Raw genomic sequence first — 22,680 nt, 5'->3', positions numbered from 1 at the left:
TCCATCCTTCCCCCCTGCCCCAGTTGTGCAAGCCCCCTCACTGCCACCACCAGATGGGCAATTTCTCTTCCCCTCCTTTCCCCTGTCCTTTGCTGCCAGGAAAGCAGGCCAACCCGTCTTCTTCTGCCACCCATTGTGCAAGCCCCACCATCGCCACCACTGTGTGAGTCATTGCAGCTGGAGCAATGGGGGCAGCAGGACCCGAGCAGAAGATCGAGGCCTGCCTGAGAACTTGGGGGTCAAAAGTGGCCCATGGGTTGCTAGTTGGACAGCCCTGACCTCAATGACGATCTCTGAGGTCTTGTCTACACTAGAAGGGGAACAGTGGGTGTGTCTACACTATACTCTAAATGCACAGTACATTAATTCTACTGCTCATTAGCATCACAAAAAGTGTGAGCCGGTGCTACTGTGCAATAGCTCCTACTGCAGTGCATTAAGTTAGTACCCATTATTACAGGTGCTAAACTTAATGTGTCATAATTACAACACATAAAGGAATGTTATGACATGCCCATTGTTGGTCAGAGCTATTTTTAAATACAGCTTTCTCAGAAACACTAATAAAGTGTCACAGTGGATAATATAGCCAAGGTGTAACAATGTTATAAATTAATTTAGAACCAAATTTGATCCAGAAAAAAAGATCTTATTCAGAATTGTTTGGGAACTGTGGGCACACCCACATGAGCATTTGACTGTTGTTACTGCACAGCCATTTAGTATTTGCAGTCCCAGTGCCTCATGGGTTGTTTCTAACCTTAGTGTGTAGTACTGGCGGCATCGAGGTTCGGGCCTGTTGATGCTACGTCTGTCATAATGGTGGCGTAGCACTTCACGTAGACTTGCCCTGTAAGTTGTAAGGAGACCAGAGACATTTTAGCTATGATTGTGATCACAGTTGGTGGACTATGAATCTAAATACAGGGACAGAGCTGACCAAGGCCTAAAAAACAAGCTGCAACTAGGAAAATCAGTGAACAAAGAGCAGTAAATGGGTAGAATTTAATGGGGAAGGTCCTCTTTAAGGTTAAGGACAAGAAAATCATAACTGCTACTTGGGCAGCAGTTTAGGTGATCCAATAAATTGCAGAGATGACTAACAAGCAGAAGCTGCAAGATGTTATGTTATCCTGAATACTTGATGGAAGACACATATATGCATGATTTGTCACCTGATAGGGTTTATAGAGATCTGAAGATTAAATGTGAAGCTGGAGATGATAGTGAAGTCCAGGTTGATTTCAGGACTTGACAGATGAGGTGGAATAGACACCTCAAGAATTGAAGCAGCCTATGACACAAGAGATCCAGGAAGGCTGGCAGGTAGGTGAAGAAAGGTAACCAAGGAAGCACTTGATTTTGGAACAAGAACAAGGAAGTGGAATGGTTTATGAAAAGGAAATGGAATTGAGGAGCCAGTTTGTTCCCTTAAAGAAAAACAGCTAGATATAAGGAATAAGGTAACAAGACAAAAAGAGGAGGAGCAGCTAGCTTCACAAAGAAAGAGGAATAAATGAGGGAAAGAACTCAGAGCCAGGCATTAAGGGGAAACAAGGATGATTTTGAGAGAGAACAAACAGTAAGGTGGTCTGCAGGCATCTAGGACGTATCTCCATGTGTCAAGATTAGTCATCAGAGCAGACCTAGAGAATAAAGTGTGTTTTCTGTCATGGAAATGGGCATCAGGAATGAGAAATGGACAAAGAGAAATGCATATGAGACTAAAAAAGGATCCTGATGAGTGAGTTGAGAATTCACTGACTTTCTTTCACATCAGGACATTTGACAGATTCCTGCTAGATTGAACTGAGGATATAACTCCTTCAATCTTAGGAAGACATGTAATAATAACAGTGGTTCAAATAATCATTAGTGAAATCCCTAGAGAAGTATGGAAAAGGCATGACAAAAGTTATGAAGGTCAAAGGAAGACTGAAGGACTGGTGTTATAAGGAAGGTCTGGGGATGTTTGACTTCTGAAGGGCATTTGCAGAAAGAAGAATTTTCTGTACAGTTGCAGACCTGGGATACTAGCCTTCTAAACCAGGGCAGATACAAATTTAAAAAATGATGGTAAAAGACTGAGAGAAACTATACCTAGTTTTAGTATGAATGTAATATGAATGTAGATCAGACATTGTACCACCCCGGTTGAGAACCACTGTGGTATTCCACCTGATGACAGCCAGCTTGAAATCAGCCTTATCCTGAGGAAAAAACAATGAGAGAGCATACAGAACAGATTTATTACATAAAAAAATTAAAATGTAAGAAAAAAGATCTGGTACCTTTAGAAACAAAATATGAAAAAACAGAAATTCCTTATTCTGCTCTAACACAAACAGCATCCTCGTACATTCTTTAGGTGTTCACAGGACACATCCACATCACATCTGTGGTATTTGGAAGAAAAATTCTAGCTTGTTCTAGGGACCTTCAGCTTTCCACTGAGACTTGGAGCATATTGTCCTTTGGTTGTCTGCTGTTCTAAAAGGCCTTGTCCTTCCCCCTTTCTCACCTTTCCGCTCCCCAGATTGTACTATACATCCCTCCGTATCTCTTCTTTATTCTTTCAATTCAAATGAGACACAACCATTCATCTCTCTATGAGATTTTCTTCCCTTTGATACCTTCCTTTTCAATGGCTCTACCAACTGGAATGCAATTAGCTATTGTTTTTTAAAATTTTCAGCTCCTTCCTGTCTATTAATGAGAAGGCCATAACTCTTCTGACAGAGAATAGCCATTATCTAGAGAGGAGCAGCTTTGTCATCTGATCTGGCTATAAAAAAGGGGTAGCTGAACTGACTTGAAAGGGTCAATAAATCTATTATTTACGCATGTGGAAAAGAACATTCTCCAAACTGAATCATAACATTTATGAGTAACTGTGACAATGTTCACAAAAACTAACAAGGTAGTCCCAAGAAGTCTCCAGTAAAACATACTGCTGAGCTTTCCCAAGGTGCACTGCTTACAATGTAGACCAGAGGTCCCAGAGCAAAAGAAAGTCATGGCAAGACAGAAAGGGTGTCTCCCAAGTGTCATAGGAAGGATCTTATAGTATCATAGAAAATTTGTGTTGGAGGGGACCTGAGGAGGTCCAACCTCCTGCTCTGAGCAGGACCATCCCCAACTAGATCATCTCAGCCAAGGCTTTATTTAGCCAGGTCTTAAAAACCTACAAGTATGGAGATTCAACAACTTCTCTGGGCAGCCTGTTCCAGTATTTTACTACCCTCCTAGTGAAAAAGTTATTCCTAATATCTAACCTAAACTTCCCTTACTGCAACTTGAGACCATTGCTTCTGTCATCTGCCACCACTGAGAGCAGTCCAGCTCCATCCTCTTTGGAGCCACCCTGCAGGTAGTGGAAGGCTACTGTTAAATCCCCCTTCAGTCTTCTCTTCTTTAGGCTAAATAGGCCCAGTTCTCTCAGCCTGTCCTCAGAAGCCCCCTAACTATTTTTGTTGCCCTCCCCTTCACTCTCGCCAATTTGTCTACATCCTTTCTGTAGTGAGAGGCCCAAAACTGGGCACAGTACTCCAGATGTGGCTTCACTAGTGCCAAACAGTAAAGAATAATCACTCCCCTTGATTTACTGGTAGTGCTTCTACTAATGTAGCCCAGTATGTCATTAGCTTTCTTGGCAACCAGGACACACTACTGGCTCATATTCAGCTTAGTGTCCACTGTAACCCCCAGGTCTTTTTCAGCTGAGCTGCTGCTTAGCCAGTCGGTCCCCAGCATATAGCAGTCCATGGGATTGTTCCATCCTAAGTGCAGGACTTTGCATTTGTCCTTATCGAACCTCATGAGATTTCTTTCGGCCCAATCCTCCAACTTGTTGAGGTCTCTAAATCCTAGCCTGACCCTCCAGTGTATTTACTACTCCCCTCAGCTTGGTGTCATCCACAAACTGGGTGAGGGTGCACTTCATCCCATCTTCCAGGTCATTGATGAAGATAATAAACAACACCATCCCCAGGACCCTGGGGCACATCACTTGATACCATGTGCCAAGTGTACATAGAGCTATTGGCTACTGGGCCTGATGATCCAGCCAGTTTTCTATCTATTGTACAGCTTATTCATCCAACCCATACTTCCTTAGCTTGCTTGTGAGAATGTTGTGGGAGATGGTATCAAAAGCCTTGCTAAAGTCAAGGTATATCACATCCACTGCTCTTCCTGTACCTGGTTAGGGATCTACCCAAGTGTGAGTGAGTAAAAGGGATTTTTGTGGGTCATTCACAGTACACAGTGCCAGTTTTGTGGCCTTTTTGTGGGGAGCCTGCTCCTAGATATGGTATAGATTTGGTGGCTAAGTGTCAGTGGAGAAGATCTCATTTACTCACTTCTAGCTTAAAGACAGACATTCAAAAATCTGAGGCAGAATAGATCTAATCTATGCACAGTCTACACAGCATGGGCAACTGGTGCTATCTTACAGGGGGCACGTGCCCCCAGTGACCAATTAGTGACCGGGGGAGAGCCCCCTGAGCTAATCTCTCTGACCAGGATGGGGAGGAGGTATCCCTATGGCCGATAGCATCAACCAGGAAGCAGCCACAGCGCTCATGGAAGTGGCTGTAACGCTTCATCTGGCACTCCCCAGTCAGCACTCACAGTGGGGGTGCTCCCTCCTGTCCCTCCACTCATCGCCTAAGCGGGGCATGTGACCTGTCAGGGGGTACACCAGTGCTTTTAGGGGATGTGTGCACTCCTTATGAGTCACCACTACTATGCAGGTTCCCTAAACTACATAGACTGAATTGGGAGCAAACAGAACTCAGACAGATGCCTGCCTTGGCTAAGACCAGAAGGTAAAGGGAGCTCCTGCACACCTCCCAGCATCCTGGAGATTGCCAAAGGCAGTTGAATGCAGCCAAGTGGCTATGCCATCCCTGATTGGCTGTCGGGCACATGCCTAACTCCACTGGCCTGCCATCAAGTAGCTGGTAGCTGTAGGCAGCCAGTGGATAGAGGTTGCTTGCTCTCGCTTAGTGGCATGGGGATCCCTGGGCTTTGTATGCAGTAGGAGGTGCATGCGTCCACTCCAGGCAGGACAGAGGCAGGGGGGGAGTGGGGCTTGTGAGCTGCTGGAAAGAAGCAGTGCCAGTGGATTATATTGCAGGTTGGCAGGATACAGAGCATCCCTCCCCTGTCCCCATGCCTGGGACCCTGCACTGGAGTGGCTCTGGGAAAGGCTCGCAGGATTCTATCCCCTCCCCTCCATTTGTAAAGCAGTTTGTGTGCCCCAAACTTCTGTTTTATTATGAGTATAGACTGGTTTCCAACCACATAAACTGGAATTAGTGTAATGTCTGCACCTGGCCCTGCCACAATTAAATAGCCTTCATTGTTAGACAGAGCACAGTAATTCCTTGGTTTAATGGGAGAAATAGCAGGAGACCACTCATAACAGTAGTGCCATTAAGATGAATCCCTTTCTTTTACCCCAGGGTTTGTCTCCTTTGGTGAAATTCTGGCCCAATTTTGATCAACAGTAATTCAGTGAAGCTTTATGTGTGCCAGTATTTGACTGGGTATTCTATTTATGTCCTAATTGGCATTCTATGTGGCATTCTATTTATGTCTATTTATTATTATTGAAGCTATATGATTTCTGCATAAAGAACTACCAGGTAAATTAAGGCCATTGTCTTGCAAACTAATCAGATTTTAATGTATTAAGTTAACATACTGACAAGTGGATTTAGGACCAGTGTTTTTTTAAGCAAGTAAAACATAGTTAATGGGTATTCATGATAACTCTCCAAACTAAAGCATAAACATTACCACAGTTATTTGGCTATGTTAAGCAAAAGCAAGCACTGACACCATCTGGTATTAATGTTGAAGTAATTTCTGATAACTGCTGTTATAAACAGTAAGGGAAGCAAGCTCATTCAGAGGATGGAAATCAGTGGTGGAATACAGAAAAATATGCTCTGTGTATAAATACTTCTATTTAATGTATCATTTTTCCTATAACTGCTATGCCACATGTTCTCAGCATAGACATTTACTACCAATATATTTCTTTTTACAGTGCTTCTGTATAACCATTATGTTACAATTAGAAAAGACAAAAACCACTGATACAATGCTAGACTATTGAATTAGCACAATCTAATTAGTATATAATATGTATCTAAATATATACAGTTCATTTAGCCTTAACTTTTTTAAATAAAACACTGGCTGTGTTAAATAGACAATAATTTGATTGAAATCCAGCATGGCAGAGAGATTTATTTTTTATGGGCAAAGGTACATAGGGAATCCCATACTAACTTTTAAAAAGTCAGTTAAGGAATGGAAAAGCCTAAACCTTTCAGCAGCATGCTGCCTTCCCTATATTAAGTCAAACATTTTGTTAGAGCTTTTATTGAAATTACCTTGTATTGAGTAGCTAATTTAACAGTGTTCATGGAGATGCTAGTAAATGATTAAATGCATCTGATAGACATCCATTAGCATCTTGTTCTTTCTTTGTTCTAGTAGTCTTGGTGCATGCACTGACTTATTCATTGGTGAGAAGTATATTACTTTTTGATGGGTTTTATGTTATCGTATTAGACAGCCAAGTAGTTGGAAAAACGTTCTTTGCAAACTTTGAGGCGCAATCACCCTTTTTCAGACATAGGGAGTCTCTGCTATTCTGAGACTCCATGAAAGGCAACCAAAAGCTTGTAAAGAACTTCTTTCCAGCTACTCAGTTGGTCTAATAAAAGATATCACATCTACTCAAAGAATATTACTCTTTGTATTATTTGACTCTGAATGTGTTAGGATCACAGGGACTTGAACCTAGAGCAGCTGAACCCATAGACAGTGACCAAGTCTTTAGCACCACTAAGGAGCTGGTCCAACCTTAGCCCTAGACCAGCCCTAACATGGTCCTCCCATGAGGGCATTGACAAGGAATCAGATGAACAGAGGGAACCAATAGGAAATATGAGCCCCTGAATATCAAACCCCTCCTACTTCCTGTGATACTTCTCCCAACAAGATCACTTCTTGGTTCTCTGCCCAGTTCCAGCCTTGTTCCTGTCTGCTGTTGCCTCATCTTAGCCTCAGTATAGTCCCTACCCCTTCTCCTGCCCCTGCCTTGTTTGGACCTCCTGGCTCTGATTTACTTTCTGCCCTAACCACAATACCACCTCAATCCATGGCTTGATGACTGGACCACAACAGATACCTGATGTGACCCCAACCTGCCTACAGTAATTTGCTGAGCCACCAGTTGATCCTGACAGTAAGTCTGTGATTCCAAATGCTTCTACAGAAGAAATTAGCCAACTGACTGGCACCGAAGTTTTGATCCTGGATCGTGTTTCAGCTAATATAATTTCCATTGCATAAAGCAAATATTAGCAGAGGTAAAGGACCACACAAAAGGTGAGCAAACATGCTTTTTGATTAAAAGTTGAAAAATATAATGGTAGCCTTTAAACCAGCCACTCTCCTACCATCCCCCTCCAAAACTGGAGACTGTTGGGATATTGGAGTTCTAGGGACCCCTATTGCACTACATGAAACAGAATGGGTGTCACACATGGCACTAGACAACCTCAATCTCTGGTGAAGTTGCTCTTTCGAACAGCTAACAGTTTGTGGCAAATTCACTGTAATTTTTTTTCTGCCACAAACTGAATGCCTGTGCACTTACTTTGTGAATCAGGAATAGGGTATGCCTTCCAACACAAACAAAATGCTTGTCCACTGCATAAGTTTCCTTAGCAGCTGATAGCTCTCTTTTGACTGCTTTGCATGTCAGGCCTTAAATATTTTTGTAGGACTTTCACAGATAATTTGCATTTATTCAACAGATGATCTGCAGATGAGCTCACTTCCTTTTCTTTTAGAACAGGGCTATCCAACTGGTGCTCCACAGACTGCATGCAGCCTGTGATAAGTTAACACGGAACCAGCAGGACCCCATCTGGCCACTGCTCTGCCACAGCTGGCCCCTGTCTGGTGGCTGTCAGGGCAGTGGCTAGGGTCTTTGGGCTCCCTTTTCCTTCCCCCATCTTTTGGTTCTCACCCTGGCACAATGTGAAGGGGGCCAGGCTGCCTGTGCAGCATGCTGAGCCAGGAGGCAGACAGGGGTGCTGCACATGCCGTAGGGGGGATCCAGGCTACCTAAGTGGGAAGGTATAAAGCCTGGATGGCACATGTGGCTGGGAAGGGATGGCTGCCCATGCACCAAAGGGATTGCTGGGCTGTATGTATTGCTCAGGAGGGAGGGTGGCCCCAGGTCTGTGGCTCTTGCTACGTGCAGCCTCTGGCTGTTCAGAAGTTGGACAGCCCTATTCTAGAACTTGCACTAGAAAGATTGGGTAGAATTGCATTGCACAAACAGTTTGATCCTTACTAATTTGATGTTAGTCACTTTCACTGGAACTCAACAGCTTTAGATTTCTAATAGAAAAAAGACCCATATCTTCTTACCCTAATTCAAAAAAATTCAGTGTGGTGAAAACTGATTTCATTAGTATTCCCTCTAAAGTTATCAAAATACTGCAGCTGAAAGAGAAATGACAGGATAAGCAATTGACTGAGTTACAGTACGATGGGAGAAAACAATAGAATCCTTCTGTACCACAAAAAGATTTGGAGTGACTCACCCTATGCTCTTTTTACTCTCCCCATCTCTCAGCAGCTGTGATGAGTAGGGCTGTGTGAAGCTTTGGCTGCTGAGTCGATTTGGAGGAGATTCGGTGGCCAAATCTCCAAAACTGAATCAAATCAGGGGACAGTAAAAAGGTCCAAATCGAATTGAAGCTTTCTGAATCGATTTGGAAAAAATTCGGAGAGCTTTGATGATTCAGGCATTCCAGGGAGCTGGAGTTGGACTTGGAGCTGGTAAGTAGTGGGGAGGGGAGGGGAGGCTGGAAGAGGGGGGAAGAGACCATGAGGAAACCCCTGTCAGGCCCCATCCCCTGCCTGCTCCCCCAGCCCCACCATGGCTGCCCTGCCCACTGCAGTTCCCTTGGCCCTTTAAAAAAAAGTGCCCACTTAATGGGTGCTGCCCAGTGGGGGGGACTATTCCCACTGCACCACGCTGCATGGGGGGGCTCTGCCATGAGCCCCCCTAACCCCCTCTTTTCTTTCAGCCCCACCATGGTTGCCCTGCCTGTCCCAGCTCCAGCCTTTTAAGAAAAACAAGCCTCCAGACTCACTGGATCCTGCAGCGCCCTTGGGGCTTTGGGGGCTTGTGCAGAGCCCCCCACACAGCACAAGGCAGCGGGGGACAGTGGGGATCACCCCCCACCAGGCAGGAGCCAGTAAGCCCAGGGTTTTTTGGGGGTTTTTTTCTTAAAGCTCCGGAGCTGGGATGGGCAGGGCAGACATGGTGGGGGCTAGGGGAGCAGGCAGGGGTTGGGGGGCTCATGCAGAGTCCCCCATGCAGTGCGGGACAGCAGGGATTGCCTCCCTGCCAGGCAGCACCCAGTGAGTTGGGGATTTTTTGTTTTTTGGTTGGTTTTTTTTAAGTGCCAGGAGCTGGTGCGGGTGGGGCAGCCATTGCCAGGGCTGGGAGAGTGAATCACTGAATTGACCGAATCCAAAGCAAATAGTAGCTGTTTTGCACAGGCCTAATGATGAGCATTGCTTAGATTTGTGTACCTATATCTTATCAATTTGAGTATAGCCACAAAGGCTTGTGTAAACAAGTAATGTACTGGCCATTAAAATTGACTGGTATGCTACTGAGCATTGACCCTAATCCTGAAATTACTTATGCAAATACATTGTGTGAATTAGATATTACTTATGCGAATACATAAGTGAAAAATTATGCATGTGTATAAGTGTTTGCTGGACATGGGGGTGTTGTATTATTTCTCTTATATGGTCAAAAACACAAAATAAGGCTTTACTTGGTCAAAATTATAATGGACTCTGGGTCTGTAAACTTTATTATTAACAATCCTAATTCTTCACAGAAGAAACCACAAAAATCCAGTCTGTAGAAGAAACCACAAAAAGTAAACACCGGTCACAAGATATCATAGTAAAAATCATGCCGTTTCATTTAGCACAGCATAAAATTTTTATGGTTGGCTCCAAGCAGCTCCTTCCTCCTTTTCCTTCCAACAGATGGATAAGGCTTGCTTATTAAGTAGTTCTGTTGTAATATTACAAGGGCTAATCTGATTATGTCATTATACAATCATATTGAAAGATGAAAAGATTAGCATGGTTCTAGATGTACCTTCTTTAAATATACTCAAGAGCAGCATTTGGTATATCTAATATGATACTGAGTTTCATGACAGTGCCTAAAATAAGTGTTAAAAAATGAAGACTTCTATGTGAACTAGTTATACCCAAGCTGTTCATAGTTCAGATAATAAAGACATACGTTTATCAATTTTGTACTTTTATTAAACTTTTGGTGATGATTTTCCATCAGAGAATTTAGAGAAATCTTAGTTGGTGGGGCTGTCTTCCCAGTTATAGAAAATCAATAGTATTCCAGAAGGGCAGCCAGTAATACAGCTCACCTGCAGTGATCTAAAATCTTTGATGTAATCAAAGCTTTACTGGCAAGTATGACAGATGGTTTTGTCAAAGCCAGCCAGTTTAGTGCTGGAGGATTAGATTAAGGCTATACTTTAGAAGAAGTGTTTTCTTCTGTTATGAACCTTCTAGAATCAAAGGATTTGAGCTCACTGACAGTCAAATATGAGTGGGATATTTATATCAATTTAGAAGGCCACAGGTTTAATGATCTACATTAAGAATAAGATCCAACTCTATGTAAAAACATATTTTCAGTGGGCAAAGCCTGACTCTATTAACGTTCATGAGAATTTTGCAACTGCCTCCAGTGGAGCCAGGATTTCTTCCCCTACTTCTGCCAGGGATATCTTTTTCCCTATATTTGTTCATAAGACCTTCAATATGTATAGTTTGTGTGAAAATAAAACAAAAAATGGTGTAAATGTCATTATTAAGGTGTTCAAAATGTGCTGTCACAGCATACAGATATGTTCTTTCTAGATCTAGGATATCTTTCTGGACTCTAGAAATAAAAGGAGATAAAGACAGTGGCCAGGAAACTGACAAGACAGCCAAAGCATGACTTACAGAATGCACTTCACAAACCATGAAACAGTTGCAAGGCTTTCTAAAGCCATATTGAGTAGGCCTGTGTGAAGTGGCTAGTATTCACTTCAGATTTGGCTGATTTGGGGGACAGTGCTTCGATCTGGTGATTTGAATCCATGTCTTGGATCAATTCAGCAGAATCTCTGAATCAAAGAGGCCCTAACCCCCACCCACTCTCCCACCCCTATCAATGGCTGCCCTGCCTGGCTCCAGCATCCCAGCTCTTAAAAAATAAATAAATAAAAGTCCTGCACTCACCAGTTCCTGCCAGGCCTGGGGGGGTGGGGAGGGGTGGTCCCCACTGCCCCGTGCTGCATAGGGGCTCTACCATGAGTCCCCAGAAGCCCTGATGGCTTCTGCAGAAGCCAGTGAGTGCAGAACTTTTTATTTCATTTTTTTTTAAAGAGCCGGGATGCTGGGGCTGGACGGGGCAGCTATTGATGGGGCTGGGAAATCGGGTGGGGGTTGGGGGGCACTCAGGGGGGCTGAGGAGGCAGGCAGGGGATGGGGCCTGGCAGGGGCTACCCTATGGTCCCCTCCCCTGCTTGACTTCCTGCGGCAGCGAGCAGGAACTACCTAAATCTCTGAATCTTTTCTGAATTGATTAGGAGAGCTTCAAATCAATTCAGACCTTTTTATTGGTCTCCTGATGTGATTTGGATTTGGAAATTTAGCTGCCAAATTGGGCCCAATCTCCTCTGAACCAAATCAGCACCCAAAGCTTCACACAGCCCTAATATTGAAAGCCTAACCACATTGTTGGCAGTGTTGGCAATTCATCAATTTGAGAATGGTCGCATTGATGGGTCTTGAGGTAACTTAAGAGTCCAATCTTTGAGCCATCCACAGAAGTTGTGGTCTTTCCACAGTGGAGAGTAGGTGGCAGGCTGGGATTCCTCTCCTCCTTCCTCTACTCTCTCTTCTCTGCTTTTGAGGCCAAGACACTTTACCTCAAAATGGACTGCTGCTTAATTGAGATTGCGGCACCATTGGATGACTCCCAACTCTTGATTTCAGTATCCATTTTCTTGACACATGCCTTCAATGTGTCCTTGTAACATTTCCTTTGGCCACTGCAAGGTCTCAGGCCATAAATAAGCTGAGAGTTAGAGCAGTTCTTTTGGGAGTCAAGTTATTCTCACACAATGTCTGATCTAACAAAGTTGGTACTCAGAATCACTGACTCAGTGCCGGTAACATTGGCTTCAACACATTTATGCTGTGATCTTCCCATTTGATGTGGAGGATTTTCTGGAGGCATTGGTGATACTTTTCCAGGCTCTTGATGACAATGGTAAGTCACCTACGTTTCATTTCCACAGAAGAAAGTGGGGATGATAGCCTGTCTGGAGATTTCAATGAATAAAAACATGCCAAAACAATTTCCCAAAGAAGGCACTTGTGCACACCAGGCCTGTGCTGGCTTTCCTCATCAGTGTTTACTCTGGGAGAGAGGTGACTACCAAGGTAGGGGAAATGCTTTACTACCTCTAGAGTCTTTCGCTTAATGCAGTTGTTCTCAACCTTTTTTTGTACCAGGAGCCATTTGTAAACATCAATTGCCAGTCTCTACCCAGTTCCCCTCACTCCTGACTCACTGCCCCCAGTCCCCCAGTGTGTGGGGTGGGGGGTAGGTGTATGGGGCATGCAGGGCCTCAAACAACCCCTTGCAGGTTGGAACTCCACTAGTCTGCAAGGGAAAACCATGGTTTCCCACATTTTCCTCTTTAAAGGAGAATCCATTTTTAAAGTTTGATTCATTTTTGAAGTTTTTTCATGACCCTTTCATATATTCTTGTTGACCCACTTTTGGGTTGTGACCCATCAGTTGAAAAACGCTCCCTTAATGGTAATTTGAGGAGAAGGGGTCATGTTCATGGCCCAGGGCAAACTGCTAGAGCACTTCAGTTTTCGTAATGTTGCGAGAGGCCCAAATTTTGGTAGGCTTCTCTGAAGAGAGCCAGCAGAGTCTGGAAGTTTTCCTTGGTGTGTGTAAGGATGGTTGCGCTCATCAGTATATTGAAAGTCAAGGATGGCTGTTCTTGAGTACTTTGATCTTCAAAGGTTGAAGAACCCTCCATCTGTTAGATGTTCAGTGTCAATGCCTGAAGGAAGGCATTCTTTAATGAGGACCAGGATGACTCAAAAAAAATGGAGAACAGAGTTGGGGTGATGACACATTCTTCCTTGACCCCAGTTCATATAACAAGTGGATGTGTCTGCAGTCTTCTACATGGCATGGTCACAGTCATGTAGTTGTGGAGAAGCCTCAGGACCTTGATGTACTTTTCAGAATATCTAAATCTGACCAATACTTTCCACAGGGCTTTGTGATTGGATTCAAAGGCCTCAGTGAGGTCAGTGAAGGCCATGTACAGGTCCTGATGTTGTTCCCAACGCTTTTCTTGAATCTGGTGGGTAACAAAGATCAATTTCCTCATGGAATGTATGAAACAGGACTTCCTCAGCAAGAGGTAGAAGATGATTCGGGCAGGTGTGGGAAAGAATTTTCCCTGCTGTGGAAAGAAGGGCAATATTTCAGTAGTTCCCATATGTGGACTTACCTCCTTCCTTGAAGACAATCACCATGGCTCCTTGCAGAAGTTAAAGCAGCACCTTAAACTCAGCACACTCTTGTGCCAAGCACAGCACATGCCCAGAAGAGGCAGCACATTAGTTGGACCAGGCTCACCTGACATCTGTATAGATTGGGTGCTTTAATGAGGCTTTTTAGTGCTTTTATTTAATAGCTGATCGAGTCATTTTTAGATTAAAGTGCCAAAAAGCCCCACTGGAGCACGTGATCTATACAGACACTACAGAGCTGGGTTGAACTAATGTGCTGCTGCCTCTGGTAAAGCATTTTTTGTTTTGTTTTTTTAATATCTGCAAGCCATCCATGTTGGCATTCCTCAGGTTCCCAGGGATCTCTTCATTGTTCCAAATTGAAAGAGTAAATTTGTGAAGCCCCAAAACCAGTCCCTTGCCACCAGCCTTGTAGATTTCAGTAGGTATGCCATCCAGTCCAGTAGCTGTGGTGTTCTTTGTTTTCCTGATGGTGTTCTAGGATAGAAGGATTGGCAAGGGATCCTCTTTCAGGGTGTTAGGGGATGGACTGGATGGTGGTGTTTGCAACAGTTGAGTCATGGTTCAGGAATGCATCAAAGCGCTCTTTCATCTAGCTTGGATAGATTCATTGTCTTTGAGGGGCATCAAGCTATCCTGCGATCACAGGGAAATACAACTGTACGAAATAGGGCAGTAGAGATAGCATTCATTGCCTGGAAAAAGCTATGCATGTCATATGTGTCAGCATAGAGCTGGATCTTGGCTTTATCTTGCCACCACTTTTTTTTTTAATTTCCTGGATTCTCCTTTTAGCTTCAGCTTTGAGGAGCTGACTCATCTCCTTCCTCTGCTGAGATGAGGTGCCTCTCTTTCAGTCGAGGAAGGCTTGGATCTCTGCATTGCTCTCATTGAACCAGTCTTGGTGTCAAAAGGTGGTGTAGCCAAAGGATTTAACACAGACCATATGGATGGCAGTTTTAAACCCCTTCCAGAATTTCTCAGTGTTGCCTTCGTTTGTGGACAGAACATAGAGCTTTTCATGGAGACACTGTTGGAACTGCTTACAGACCTTCGGATCTTGAAGACATTTGGTGCTGAGAGTCTTTTGCATTGCTTTTGGCCACTTTTGTGTTTCAGAGCAAATCAGACATTCATAATGGAACTGGACCTAACCACATAGGCACCAAATTTAATGTCCAGGTCTGTTCAGTAAGAAAAAGAAATGTTCTGTCTTGAGAGAGAGCTATATAACTATTTTTCTAGCTCAAAGTCCCAGAATACTTAATTTTATTGAAAATGACATTTAGCTGTGATTTCTTTTTCATTACCAAAAAATAGTGTATGTAATCATTTAAAAAAAATGTTAATCAAGTTGCAGCAAGGGAAATTTAGGTTAGATATTAGAACAATCTTTTTCACAAGGAGAGTAGTAAAGCACTGGAACAGCTTACCCAGAATGGTTGTGGTATCTCCATCCTTAGAGGTTTTTAAGACCTAGCTTAGACAGCCTTGGCTGGGATGATATAGTTAGGAAGGGTCCTGCATTGAGCAGACAGTTGGATTAGATGTGACTTCCTGAGGTCCCTTCCACCCTTCACTTTCTATGATTCTATGATAATCAAAAAGAATCTGATTCCTGAATAATATCAACAGGTTAAATGTATGAGTCCCTGAAACCTTTCAGTGGTAATCCAGCAAAACAGATAATTGGAATTGTGTGTATGAAATATAAAAGAATTACCTACTAGAATATAACTCTAACTTCTTTTGAATTTGGATCTTTAACCTACATATCTAAACAGTATCCTCTATGATCTAAAGCCTGGTACCCAGAGCAAAGTACAAGTAAATAAATAGGCTTTATATATTATACCAGTGGTGCTCAACCTTTTGGCTGCATGAGCTGGATGCATGGTCTGTAGGCTAGATTAGGCCCTGTGCGCAAGGGTTGGGCCCAGTGCATCTGGACTGGATCCTGCACTTCCTCCACCCGGCCCTGTGGGCCCACATCAAGTGGTATACTGCCTCCTCCTCCTGGCCCTGCATGCCAGGATCAGGTCTCACACTTCCTCTGCCTGGGCCTCTGTACCAGGATTAGGCCCTGCATTATCTCTGCCCAGCCCTGCAGGCCCAGATTAGTCCCTGCACTGCCTCCACCTGGCCCTGTGTGCTTGGATTGGGCCCCATGCTGCCTCAGCCCCATACACCTGGATTGGGCTCTGTGCTACCCCAGCCCCACAAGCACTTCCTATGGATCCAGAAATCTGGTAGCAAGGGACTGGACGTTAACACTACTACCTTTCCCCTGCTACCAAATTTTTGGACCATGGGGTGCTTTATGGACCAAATCTGGCCCACAGGCTGGGGGTTGAATACCCCTGCATTAGACTAATGAAGAGTCTGTCAGGCCCTCTCTACATGCAATTACCAGATTAATTGAGCAGTTAATTTAGACTGCTACACATGCAAATTAACTATCATGCCATAAAAATGTCCACCCAGCTACAAAGTTAGAGCTGGAAAATCTTTCATAGCTTGTTTCTATTCAGCTTTAATTCGCATGTGTAGCACAGCTATGCCCCTTCAGCTAGGAGTCCCCTCAGGTGACAGGGCTCCCAGCCATGGACGTTCACTAGTCCCATGGGCTGCAGCATCTAGGAGTCTCGTCAGCAGACAGGCCACTGCTGCAGATGGGAGTCTTGTTCAGCTGACGAGTCTTCCATGTAGCAGGAGCCAATGCAGGGGGAGTCCAGGATCATGATAGGATCTGATGTTGGATCCCACGATCGTGCTTCCCGCCATGTATATGTAGTGTGGCAGAGGCACAACTGTGTGGATCCAACATCAGATCCAGTCACATCTTTACCTGAATATCTAGAGGGGCCTGCAGACAGCATTTTCCTTCATCCCACCTCTGCAATCTGGTGACATGGTACAGAACAAGTGCTACTGTAGAATATAGTCTAAAGTTTCATTGATAGACTTTAGACTGAAGTGGAGTTGTCTCATTGATACTCACGATACTACTGTGTTTGCAAGAAAGTTTGCACCAAAAGAATTCCTAGACACTGTGAAATCTGCTTGCCCTCTTAGGTTTATTTCAGATGTCAGACTATGCAGCAGAAAAAAATTAGAGTATGGCTTGGTGACCAGGCAGGGGTCAAAAGCTATAAATCAAAGACAATGGGGACAACAAAGTGAATAGTTTATTAACACATTAACAGAAGTATGTTGATGAATGCTTTCAGCCATCATCAACAGAAGTATTGAGTGGCTTTTCCTAAAGAAGCAGCAGCAAGCAGTGCATCTTAGCAGTGACTCCAGCTAGTGCCAACCCCAGTGCTACTTAAAGTATTGGCAGTGGTAATCCTGAGCACCACTCCTTGAAGTGACAGAGGTGATGGCAATCGTAGGCAGTGACAGACAGCAGGTGGCACTTCGTAAAGTGATAGCAGTGACCCAGAGTGAAAGCAACCAAGGGTAGCACTCCCCAGACTGACAGGAGTAGCACTCAGGCAAATTTTTGTATTTTTTTATGAAATACAAAATCCATTCAAATGTAAGGGAAGAAAAGGACAGAATTCACTAAGGGACAGATTATGACTAGGATACACCTGTCAATGGGTGACAAAGATGCAATGACCCAAGAATTGTATAAGGATGCAACATATCTCCCAGACAGTTAAATCTGTTATTACTGCTCTTGTAGCCAGCAAGACATAACCCATGCTGCATTAGTTTAATTAATATGTCCAGGACACAGATGAGGGTATGTTGATTTAAATCTCCATCCACTCACTGATATTTACACTAAGGAGGTATTATGTAGATAATAAGATGTTTCAGATGCGTAAGAGAAAAACTTATGTAGGGATTCGGGCCCTCTTGCACAGGCATTTCCAGGTTACCTTTCAGGTTCTAGGTTACTAAATTATGTGTTACAAATGTTTAACTGTCTTTTGCAAAGAAGAAAAGAGCAGTTTTAGCAAAGTACAGTTTTTCACTGTTTTTCTTCCCTTCCTCAATGTACTGATAAAAATCTATTCTTGATGTATAAATGTAGTTTATGCACAATGATAAAAAATGTATTCTATATCCCCTTAGGCCATGAAAGGAGCATCTTGTCACACTTCAAAATGAAAGGGTAAGTCCATTACTTGATTTTATTTATTTATTTAGGAATATGCTATGGAGCTGCAAATAATGTTGGTTATGAGGAGATACATCAGGAAGAAAGAGGGAACACATTAATTGGAATCAGGAGTTCAAAAAGTTCATAAATAGGACAGCTTATCCCTGTTAGAAACATCACTTCTGCAAAAGAAATACATGCTTTGCATTTCTGACAAATAAAACCAGCAGAGGGCATATGACCTGATATTACTGAACTTTCCCAGTCAGTACACTTGAGGACTGAGGGGAAAAAGTATATGCCCTTTTTAGCTATGCTTCAATAAGCTCGGTACGACTTCCTTTTCCATAGATGATACAAAAGCTGGACTTGGAGCACTTTAATTTTACATATTGGAATGAAACTGAAGATTGATAGGTAACTGCAAGGTTGCTAGCATGGCAAATAACTGTCATTTCTAGTTCTTTTTTACATGATTGGTTACTGTAGTAATAAGAGTGGTATTACTGTTAAGCAATCACTTTATGTTCCAGAATGTCAAGTGAACATACAAAGTTGTAGGAGACCTGCCTTCTCTATTTATTTTCATATGCATTCAATTGCAGTATGGGTATTGTTAGCATATATGAGTCTGTACTTTGGTATTTTTTATTGTTTTTTAGAGGGGATTAAATATTTGGTTGCTAATGTCTTTTTAAAGTGAATGTCAAGACGAAGTTAGTAACTCTAACAATGCTTGATAAAAAAACTAGTTAAAATAAAACTCTTTCGGGCCCTCAAATGAGATCTGTAGTGGTCAAATTTGTTTGGCATAGTTAAGGAAAGGCAGTGGGCCCTTGAGGTGATCATGGCCTGTGTAGGCACTGCCACCTGGCAGTGTGCAGCTCCAGCTAGTTCTGGGAGCTGCCCATGGCAGTAAGGAGCAGAGCCAAGCCAGCCTGCCTCTATTGTGCAGGGCTCATGTGCAGCTCATGGCACTCATGCACCACTGGGGAGAAACTCCACGTGATGGAGACGGCTGCCTTCTGTGCTCCCTACCACCACATGCAGCTCCTTGGACTCCACCAGATGTGGTGGGAAGCCCCTCCACCCCTTTCTTCCCAGTGGAGTCCAGGCAGCTACATGTAGCACCAAAGAGTGGGTCCAAGCTGCCAACTCCATCACACGGGGCTTCCCTCTGATGGCACATGAGTATCAGGAGTTGCACATGAGTCACGGGAAGCTCCACATGATAGAGGCAGGTCGGCTTACCTCCTCTCCTTGCTGTCAAGTGTAGCTCCCGTAACTGGCTGGAGCCATGCACCACTGGGAGGCAGTGTCTGTGTGAGCCATGCGTATCCTAACAGCCCACCACCTGTTGCTGCTGGCACCAGTGGTGAGGGTTGTAAGCCATGGGGGCACATGTGGGGGGTCCCCACACTCCCCCCACTCTCCCTCATACCCCAGAAACACCACACACCCACATCCTGCCCACCCTAGTTCCATGCTCCATCTGCCTCCCTGGGCATGGGCCCTGGGCTTCTGCCAGCCCCCAGCCCCATGCCCCAAGTTCCCATCCAGATGTGGTCCCCCCTTCCCTCCTGCCACTTCCCTACCCTGGTGGAGTGTGGGCTGCAGCAGGGACAGGAGGAGGAGCTGCTCGATGCTGGGGAAGCTGAGCAGGTCCCCCAGTGGCTACCGCAGTGACATCAGTGGCCCTGCCTGGAAGCTTTACATGCTGGCTGGGCCAGGGCCCTCCCACGCATGAAGGTGGAAGTGAGGCATATGGGCTGGGCGTGGTAAAATTAGTTGGTGGGCACCTGCAGGCCAGAAGAAATTGCCTAGAGGTTGTATTTTGCCCGCCCCTGTCCCAGAGGCATAGAACATTAGGAAGGACATCAGGCAGTCAGTTGGTCCAGCCTCCTGCTCAAGGCAGGATCATCACAGTCTAAAAACTGTACAAGCTGAGTTCTCATCTAGCTTTCAATGAGCTTGCACAAGCTCCCTAAGCAACACCCTCTGGTGAAATGATCGCCTTCCTAGTTAGAAAATTATGCAGGCGAGGCAAGCGCGTGTAAAACGTCCAACAGCAGGTGAGCCACTCCTTGGCGACAAGTGAGCGGTCCTGACGTGGGGTGACAGTAGTGACTTAACGCGCACTCCCCGACACTGGTGCATTGGCCAGGAATTCAACAGCGGCTTCCCCAGCAGTGCTGAAGGGTCCAGATGGAGCACCAGCCTGGACTAACGGGGACCGAGTCATTGCAACAAGCAATGAACCTGATGGCCCAAGTGCTGCAGCAACAGCAGCAACAAGCCATGAGACAAACAAGCATACAGGAGCATTTGCTCCAGCATCATGTGTGGGCGCAGAGGGGCCCGTGGGACTTCAGGATGCCTAAAATGTCTAAAGATGATGACCCACAGGCCTTTCTGGAAACCTTTGAAAGGGCGGCCATAGTGGCAGGCATAGAGAAAGGAAAATGGGCGGGCCATCTAGGGGTACTGTTAATTAGTCAGGCCTAGGCGGCATACCAAGCGATGACCAGGGTGGACGCCCAGGACTATGACAAGGTCAAGGCAGAGATATTGCGGAGGCTGGACATAACGCCTGAGAGGCATCGCCAAGCCTTCCGAGGGAGGAAACCAAGAGAGGCAAGGGCCCCTTGTATATTATGGCAGAGCCTCGGGGACCTGATGAATAAGTGGCTCAGACCAGAGGCAGTATCGAAGGAGGACATATGTGATCAAATCCTCTTAGAGCAATTCCTAACAGACCTCGATGAGGACACACAGAAGTGGGTGAGGTGCCACTGCCCTACATCATCGCAGGAGGCCCTACAGGTGGCTGAGCAGTTTGACATGGCCCAAGGGGATCTCTGTCGTGACAAAGGTATGAAGGTGCAAGATAGAAATGCAAAGAGGGACAAGGAGAGCAAAGGGAGCAGAATATCGTGATATATATGGAGATGTGGGAGCAACATCTAAAAGCCGTTCTGAGACGTGGCAGGACCTTCTGGTGTAAGGGTAATCCTCCATACTCCCAATTTTGCCCTGCCTTTCACTTTACAGACAGATGCCTCAGCCTTTGTGCTCGGAGCGGTGCTAGCCCAGGAGGTGGGCGGAGTGGAGCGGCCCATAGCATACTCCAGCTGGAAGCTCAATGACCATGAAAGAAGGTACTCCACTATAGAGAGGGAGTGTTTAGCTATCTGGTGGGGGGTAGAGTACTTTAGGTACTACCTCTTAGGACATGAGTTCAAGCTGATAACTGACCATGCCCCTTTGAGATGGCTGAATACAGCCAAGACTGATAATGCCCACATAATGAGGTGGGACCTGCCTCTCCAACCCTTCCGATTTTGCGTGGCGTACAGACCGGGAAAATCGAACACTGTGGCCGATTTCTGTCAAGGTGCGACGAGGAGAACCCTAGCGCCAAGTTAGATGAGCCGGAGGGACTAAAACAGGAAAGAGGAATGCCTAGTAGCGTCTTGAGGGGTGGGATATGTGAGGGAGAGAAGGACACGACGGGCTCTGAGGCTCCCCGCCCCGACGCAATCACACTAATCCCGCACACACCGGCCCAAAACGCTGGGTGGGAACTCGCTTTTTCCAGGTGCATGGAGGAGGGAGGAACTGGTCTGGCCAGGGCCAGCATAAAGGAGCTGCCGGCGCCGGCAAGCGCGGCGGCGGAACCGGAAGAAGGCAGCGGAGGAGCCAAGACCAGCGAGACCACCCTCGAGCAGATGCGAGCCGTTCTGAGACGTGGCAGGACCTTCTGGGGTAAGGGTAAGCCCCAGGCGGGTTCGGAGCCTGGGCAGCCGGTCCAGAGAGGCCGCGGACTGTTTGACACCTCCGGGAGCGGCTGGGACCCGGCAGGAGCCGGGTACCGTATAAGCTGTAATATAGGGGCAATCACTGACGGTGAAACCTTCGCTCCTGTAATTAGGGGCTGAGTGGCCTCGGGAGGCCCTAGTAAGGGCTGAAGAGCTCATTGAGAGTTAAGAAAAGGGTTCCAACCCCACGGCATACAGGGGAATATAGAGGGATGTCTGCTGAGGATCGAAGCAGCTTCCCCACTCTCGTGAATCCCTAGCTGTAACCTTTTAGGTTAACCTTTGCATTTCTCTTATGGACATTTTGAGGGATATCCGACGAAGTGACCGGCCCAGATAGGTGGTCACCATCTGGTGGAATGGGTGAGGGTGTAGGGGTGGTGGAGCCCTCATTAACGCAGGACCTGCGAGAAGCTCAGGAGTCTCATATTCGGACGACATGCACCGGACCATCTGAATCAATCGGTATCATCATCAAAGTCGTGGCAGGCAAGGCAAGCACGTGCAAAACATCCAACGGCAGGTGAGCCACTCCTTGGCGAAAAACTGAGCGGTCCTGACGCGGGGAGATGGTAGTGACTTAACGCGCACTCCCCGATAATATACAATATGCCTGTTAATATATTCCAGGATGGTTGGTGGCTTTTTTGTAATACTCTACGCTGTTGACCTGAATTCAGCTTGTAGTCCATTATAACCAGGAGCTCCTCTTCTGTGGTACTGTCACCTAACCAGTCATTACCAAGTTTCTATTCATGCAGTTCATTATTCTGTCCTAAATGGAATGCTTTCACACTTGCCCTGACTGAATTTTATCTTATTTATCTTAGATCATTTCTCCAAGGTCTGAGATAATGGATCTATCCAAGAGCATTTTCAATTCTAATTCCAGTCTCTTAAGCGTCTACTACCCAATCCAACTTGGTGTCATCTACAAACTTGACTAAACATGTACTCAAATCCATCCTGCAAGTCATCAATGAAAATATTAATCAGGACTGGCTCCAGGACACACTGCTCAGCAACTCCACTTGA

At 45.2% G+C, this 22,680-nt stretch overlaps 1 protein-coding gene and 1 long non-coding RNA gene across 2 annotated transcripts in view; one reads left to right on the top strand and one right to left on the bottom strand.

Annotated features, from left to right (window-relative positions):
* Nucleotides 1-22,680, top strand: part of RIBC2 (RIB43A domain with coiled-coils 2) — an 87,447-nt gene that overhangs the window by 31,276 nt on the left and 33,491 nt on the right. The window lies entirely within an intron of this gene.
* Nucleotides 730-4,748, bottom strand: LOC109316331. Its single transcript, XR_002102813.1, has 2 exons — nucleotides 4,687-4,748; nucleotides 730-805 (listed from the first exon to the last, which is right to left on the bottom strand). It is a non-coding gene; the product is annotated as an uncharacterized LOC109316331 (long non-coding RNA).

The sequence above is a fragment of the Crocodylus porosus genome, unplaced genomic scaffold (genome assembly GCF_001723895.1).
Source record: "Crocodylus porosus isolate Cpor-Errol unplaced genomic scaffold, CroPor_comp1, whole genome shotgun sequence".
NCBI lineage: Eukaryota > Metazoa > Chordata > Crocodylia > Crocodylidae > Crocodylus > Crocodylus porosus.
The sequence above is the reverse complement of the archived record's forward strand: the minus strand, read 5'-3'. Positions and strand labels throughout refer to the sequence as shown.